This window comes from Nicotiana attenuata, chromosome 11 (genome assembly GCF_001879085.1).
Source record: "Nicotiana attenuata strain UT chromosome 11, NIATTr2, whole genome shotgun sequence".
Lineage (NCBI taxonomy): Eukaryota > Viridiplantae > Streptophyta > Magnoliopsida > Solanales > Solanaceae > Nicotiana > Nicotiana attenuata.
The window spans coordinates 30359689-30366659 of NC_031999.1; positions in this window are offsets into that span (position 1 = coordinate 30359689).

Consider the following 6971-nt stretch of genomic DNA (forward strand, 5'->3'; position numbering starts at 1 on the left):
ATACCTGAAGCCTCAAATAGGTGAGGATATCTGCTCCGCATCTCCCGCTCGGTCTCCCAGGTAGCCTCCTCCACGGGCCGATCTCTCCACTGCACCTTCAGAGAAGCTATATCCTTTGACCTCAATTTTCGAACCTGTCGCTCCAAAATAGCTGTTGGCTCTACATCATAAGTCAAATCACCCTCCAGCTGAACCGTACTGAAATCCAGAACATGGGACGGGTCCCCGATATACTTCCGGAGCATAGAAACATGGAAAACTGGATGCACACTCGACAAGCGAGTGGCAAGGCAAGCTCATAAGCCACCTCCCCAATCCTCTAATGTACCTCAAAAGGCCCAATGAACCGCGGACTCAACTTTCCCTTCTTTCCGAATCTCATAACACCCTTCGTGGGTGAAACCTTCAACAGGACCTTTTCACCAACCATGTAGGACACATCTCGAACCTTCCGGTCCGCATAACTCTTCTAACGCGACTGCGCTGTACGAAGTCTCTCCTAAATTACCTTCACTTTATCTAACGCATCCTGAACCAAATATGTCCCAAAAAGCCTAGCCTCACCGGGCTCGAACCAACCAACTGGGGATCTACACCGTCTCCCATACAAAGCCTCATATGGAGTCCTCTGAATACTCGATTGGTAGCTGTTGTTGTAGGCAAACTCTGCAAGCGGTAGGAACTGATCCCATGACCCTCCAAAATCAATAACACAGGCGCATAACATATCCTCCAATATCTGAATAGTGTGCTCGGACTGCCCGTCCGCCTGAGGGTGAAAGGTTGTGCTCAACTGCACCTGAGTACCCAACTCTCGCTGAACAGACTTCCAAAACTGAGAAGTAAACTGAGTGCCCCGATCTGATATGATGGAAACTGGGACACCATGCAGCCGAACAATCTCCCGAATATATATCCCTACCAGCTGCTCTGAAGAATAAGTAGTACAGATAGGAATGAAGTGCGCAGACTTGGTCAGCCTGTCTACAATCACCCAAATAGCATCGAACTTCTTCAAAGTCCGAGGAAGTCCAACAACAAAATCCATAGTCATCCTCTCCCACTCCACTCAGGAATAACCATCCGCTGAAGCAAGCCCCCCGGTCTCTGATGCTCATATTTCACCTGCTGACAATTGAGACACCGAGCTACAAACCCCAAAATATCTTTCTTCATTCTTCGCCACCAATAATGCTGTCTAAGATCCTGATACATCTTCGCGGCACCCGGATGGATGAAATACCACGAGCTATGGGCCTCCTCCAGAATCAACTCTCTAAGTCCATCTACATTGGGCACACAGATCCGGCCATGCATCCTCAACACTCCATCATCACCAATTGTCACATCTCTGGCATCATCATACTGAACTCTGTCCTTAAGGACAAGCAAATGCGGGTCATCATACTGGCGATCTCTGATGCGATCATCTAAAGGAGACCGAGATACCACACAAGCCAATACCCGACTAGGCTCAGAAATATCCAACCTCACGAACCGATTGGCCAAAGCCTGAACATCAACCGCAAGAGGTCTCTCCCCAACTGGAATATATGCCAAACTCCCAATACTCACTGCCTTCCGGCTCAAAGCATCAGCCACTACATTGGCCTTACCCGGATGATACAATATGGTGATATCATAATCCTTAAGCAACTCTAACCATCTCTGCTGCCTCAAATTAAGATCCTTTTGCTTGAACAAATGCTGAAGACTGCGATGATCAGTGAATACCTCACAAGATACGCCGTACAAGTAATTCCTCCAAATCTTCAATGCATGAACTATAGCAGCCAACTCCAAATCATGAACAGGGTAATTCTTCTTGCGGGGCTTCAACTGACGAGAAACATAAGCAACAACTCTACCCTCCTGCATCAATACACAACCAATCTCAACTCTCGAAGCATCACAATACACGGTATATGAACCTGAAGCTGATGGCAAAACCAACACTGGAGCTGTGGTCAAAGCTGTATTGAGCTTCTCAAAGCTCTCCTCACACTCATCCGACCATACAAATGGAGCACCCTTCTGAGTCAACTTGGTCAAGGGCGATGCAATAGATGAAAATCCCTGGACAAACCGGTGATAATAACCTGCCAACCCAAGAAAGCTACGAATCTCCGTGGTTGAGGATAGTCTAGGCCAACTCTGAACCGCCTCTATCTTCTTCGGATCAACCTGGATACCCTTGCTGGACACCACGTGTCCCAAGAAAGCCACTGAACCGAGCCAAAACTCACACTTGGAGAACTTTGCATAAAGCTTCTCCTCCCTCAATCTCTGCAATACAACTCGCAAATGCTCCGCGTGCTCCTCCTGACTACGCGAGTACACCAAAATATCATCAATGAAAAAAATAACGAACGAATCCAGATAAGGCCGGAATACACTGTTCATCAAATGCATGAACGCGGCTGGGGCATTGGTCAGCCCGAAAGACATGACAAGAAACTCATAGTGACCATATCTAGTCCTGAAAGCAGTCTTAAGAATATCTGAATCCCTGATCTTCAACTGGTGATAACTCGAACGGAGATCAATCTTAGAGAACACCCTCGCTCCCTGAAGCTGGTCGAATAAATCATCAATGTGAGGCAAAGCATACTTGTTTTTAACTGTCACTTTGTTCAATTGCCTATAATCAATGCACATCCTCATCGTGCCATCCTTCTTTTTGACAAACAGAACTGTTGCACCCCAAGGTGACACACTAGGCCGAATGAACCCTTTAACTAGGAGTTCCTGAAGCTGCTCCTTCAATTCTTTCAACTCTGCTGGTGCCATACAATATGGCGGAATAGAAATGGGCTGAGTGCCCGACACCAGATCAATACCAAAATCAATATCTCTGTCCAGTGGCATGCCCAGCAGGTCTGCGGGAAATACATCAGAAAAATCCCTCACAACTGGGACAGAATCAATGCTGGGAGCCTCAACTCCAACATCCCGCACAAAAGCTAAATACGAAAGACAACCCTTCCTCACCATACGCTGGGCCTTCAAGAAAGAGATCACTCTACTGGGAACATAGTCAGTCACACCACGTCACTCGATCCGCGGAACACCCGGCATAGCCAAAGTGACTATCTTAGCATGACAGTCTAGAATAGCATGACACGGAGATAACCAATCCATGCCTAAAATGACATCAAAATCCACCATGCTCAATAGCAGTAGATCAACTCGGGTCTCCAGACCCCCAATAGTCACTACACATGACCGGTACACACGGTCTACAATAATAGTATCGCCCACCGGGGTAGACACATGAACAGGCAAAGCAAGAAACTCCCGAGGCGTACCCAAATAATGAGAAAAGTACGAAGACACGTAAGAAAAGGTGGAGCCGGGATCAAATAATACAAATGCATCTCTGTGGCAGATTGAAATAATACCTCAAATGACAGCATCGGAGGCAATGGCATCAGATCTGCCTGGCATAGCATAAAAACGGCCCTGACCGCCCCCTGTTCGACCTCCCCCTCTGGCACATCCCCTGGCTGTCTGACCTCCACCCCTAGCTGGCTGGGCGGGTGGTGAAGTAGTTGGAGCAGAAGTCGAGGGCTGACCCCTCTGCTGGGACGAACTAGCAGCACGATGAGGATACTGCCTCCACACATGCCCAAACTCTCCGCACTCAAAACAACTCCCAGGTACTGCAGAAGGGGACTGAAGGGAACCCCTCGCACCTGAGTGACTACCAGATGCACTCGGCATAGAAGAACCCTGAGCCGATGGGGCACGAGATGAACTCTGAGCTGGGAGGGCGCTAAGTGAAGGCTGACCCTGCTGAGACCCATGATGACCACGACCTGAAGATGCCCCTCGATACTCTGAACGGGCTGACTGAGAAGGCCTGAAAGAACGGCCTCTACCATGCTGGAACTGGCTCCCTCAAAGGAGCACCACTGAAACTGAAGAACCTCGAGGCCTCTTGGCCTCCCTCTCCTCTCGATCCTGACGACGAACCGTCTCAATCTCTCGAACGATATCAACCACCTCCTCGAACGTAGCACCCAATACTCTCTCTCTAGTCATAAGAATACGGAGATGGTAGTTAAGGCCATCAACAAATCTCCTGATCCTCTCACGATCAGTCGGAACCATCCAAAATGCATGACGAGCCAACTCTGAAAACCTCATCTCATACTGGGACACCGTCATATCTCCCTGTCACAGCCACTCAAACTGTCTGCGCAGCTCCTCTCTGCGGGACTGCGGTACATACTTCTCCAAGAAAAGAGTGGAGAACTGCTGCCAAGTAAGGGGCGCTGCAACAGCCGGCCTACGCCTCTCATACGCCTCCCACCAATTGAAGGCAGCCCCAGAGAACTGAAAGGTGGTAAATGCCACTCCACTAGACTCAAGAATCCCTGATGTACGGAGCATCCGCTGACACTTATTTAGAAAACCCTGGGCATCCTCGCCTTCAGCACCACTGAATGACGGAGGCTGGAGTCTACCAAACCTCTCAAGACGACGCTGCTCATCATCCGGCATAACTGGTACCATGAGCTGCTGAGCTGGTGCAACCGGCTGAGCTTGAGGTGCCTCCGGCTTCTGTAGTCCCTGCACTACCTGCTCAGGTGTGCGAGCAGCGGGGGTCTGATTGCCTCCCCCGGCCTGCGAAGTAGCTGCTGCTGTGGTGGCTGAAACTGCCTGAGCCAGGCCAGTGCAAACTGTCAAGATCTGTGCCAAGGTCTCCTATAGACCCGGGATCACGATGGGCACAGCTGGTGCCTGAACTGGTGCTGCTGGAGCCTTATCCTGAGCTGGGGCAACTGGTGGATCAACAGGTGCTGCCCTCGCTGCTCTGCCTCTCCCATGACCACGACCGCGTCCACGGCCTCTGGTGGCCTCAGTGGGTGGTACTGGTGGTCGTCCACATCGTGCGGTAGCGCAAGTCCTCGCCATCTGTGAGAGAATAGAATAACAGAATTTTAGCACTCGATCAACAAGTTCGCACGACAAGAATTTAAAGAATGTGAGGTTTTTCCTAAAAGGTTTTGCAGCCTCTCGAGGATAAATACAGACGTCTCTGTACCGATCCGCGAGACTCTACTAAACCTGCTCATGACTCGCGAGACCTATGTAACCTAGGCTCTGATACCAACTTCTCACGACCCCAAATTCCCAAACCCAGTCGTGATGACGCCTCTCGTGAAGACAAGGCCAGCCAGACCAAACCGAACACCTCTTTTAAACAGTTAAATACCATAAACAGTGGTTAAACATGATATAATAGTCATAATTTGAGGAAATAACGATAACAATAGGAGAAACCATCCCGACACAGCCCAAATCGGGGTGTCACAAGTCATGAGCAACTATGAAATCTAGATATGAGTCTACTGAACACTAAATCCGATATAATCGTTCTAGGAACATGAAAAATGATAAGATAGGGGAGGCACGGGGGCTGCGGACGCTGACAGCTACCTCGTAATCTCCAAATCACTACCCGGACTGGGAGGATCAGCACTCTGGAGCAGACTCTGCTATGCCTGAATCTGCACATACGGTGCAGGGAGTAATGTGAGTACTCCGACCCAGTGAGTAATAATTATAAATAATGGCTGAAAGTATGAAAGCACGTAAAGGCACAAAGCAATTCTATATTAAGCAGTAAAATCACTTAAAGCAGTAAATCAGAGAAGAACCCCAATGAAATATCTTTAAAACAAGTAAATTAGGTAATTTAGCAGGTAAATAACAAGTAGAAATCCGCCCCTCGGGAACAGTGTCACTCACTTAGAACAATATTAGCCCCGCGGGCTCACTCTCAGTACAGTATCAGCCCCTCGGGCTCACTCTCAGATAAAATGGGTACCGGCGCTCACTGTGGGTGTGCACACTCCGGAGGGGTCCCTTACGGCCCAAGCGCTATATCAAGCCACCTCGTGGCATCATCTCTCGGCACTCGGCCTCACAACACTCAAGCCACCTCGTGGCATATAAAAGTATCTCGGCCCTCGACCTCATATCACTCAGCATATCCTCACATATGGCCCTCAGCCTCACTCAGTCCGAAAATCATCATAAGCCCCTAAGGTAGTAGCAAAACAGTAGTTCTCAGCCCAAAACATCATTTAGAAATATCATTTAAGTTTCAAATCCGAGTAAAAGTGGCTGAGTTTGTAAAACAGTAGATATCAACAGGACTGAGTTCAAGTAATAATTCAAAGCAGTGAGGAAATAGTGATAGAAATCCCCGAAGGGTTCAAATAACTGGCACGAAGCCCAAATATGGCAATCAGCCCAAATCATGATGATAACAAGTAAGTTTCAGTCAAATACGCAGTAATTTCATCAATCGGGACAGACCAAGTCACAATCCCCAACGGTGCTCTACTCCACGCTCGCTATCCGGCGTGCAAGTCACCTCAATATAGCACTACGATGTGCAATTCTGGGGTTTCAAACCCTCAGGACATCATTTAACATCATTACTCACCTCGAACCGGCTAAATCTCTAGCTCGCTATGCCCTTGCCTCTCAAATCGGCCTCCTCACGCATCGAATCTGTCCAAAACGAGAACGAATACGTCACAATAGGCTAAGGGGACAAAACCCAAGCGGAAACAATCGAAAAATATCAAAAATCCCGAAATTAGCAAAACCCGAGCCACGGGCCCACTTCTCGAAACTCAGAAATTTTTACATCATTAGATTCCTTATCTCCCCACGAGTTCAAACATATCAAAAACACAAGAGTCGGAGTTCAATTGACCCCTCAAATCCCAAATTTAGACTCTCTTAATCTCAAGCCCTAAACCTCCATTTTTGGTCCAAAAATTCCTTAATTTTCAATCCTAATTTGTAAATCAGAGGAATTGGAAAGAAATATTGTTTGAATTTTGCTTGCATTTTTTCAACTAACATCCTTATATTTTTCTTTCTTCTTAAATTCAGTAGAGTAGAAAACTTTCAAGCTATATGTACTAAAGCCATAGTAACAGTAGGGT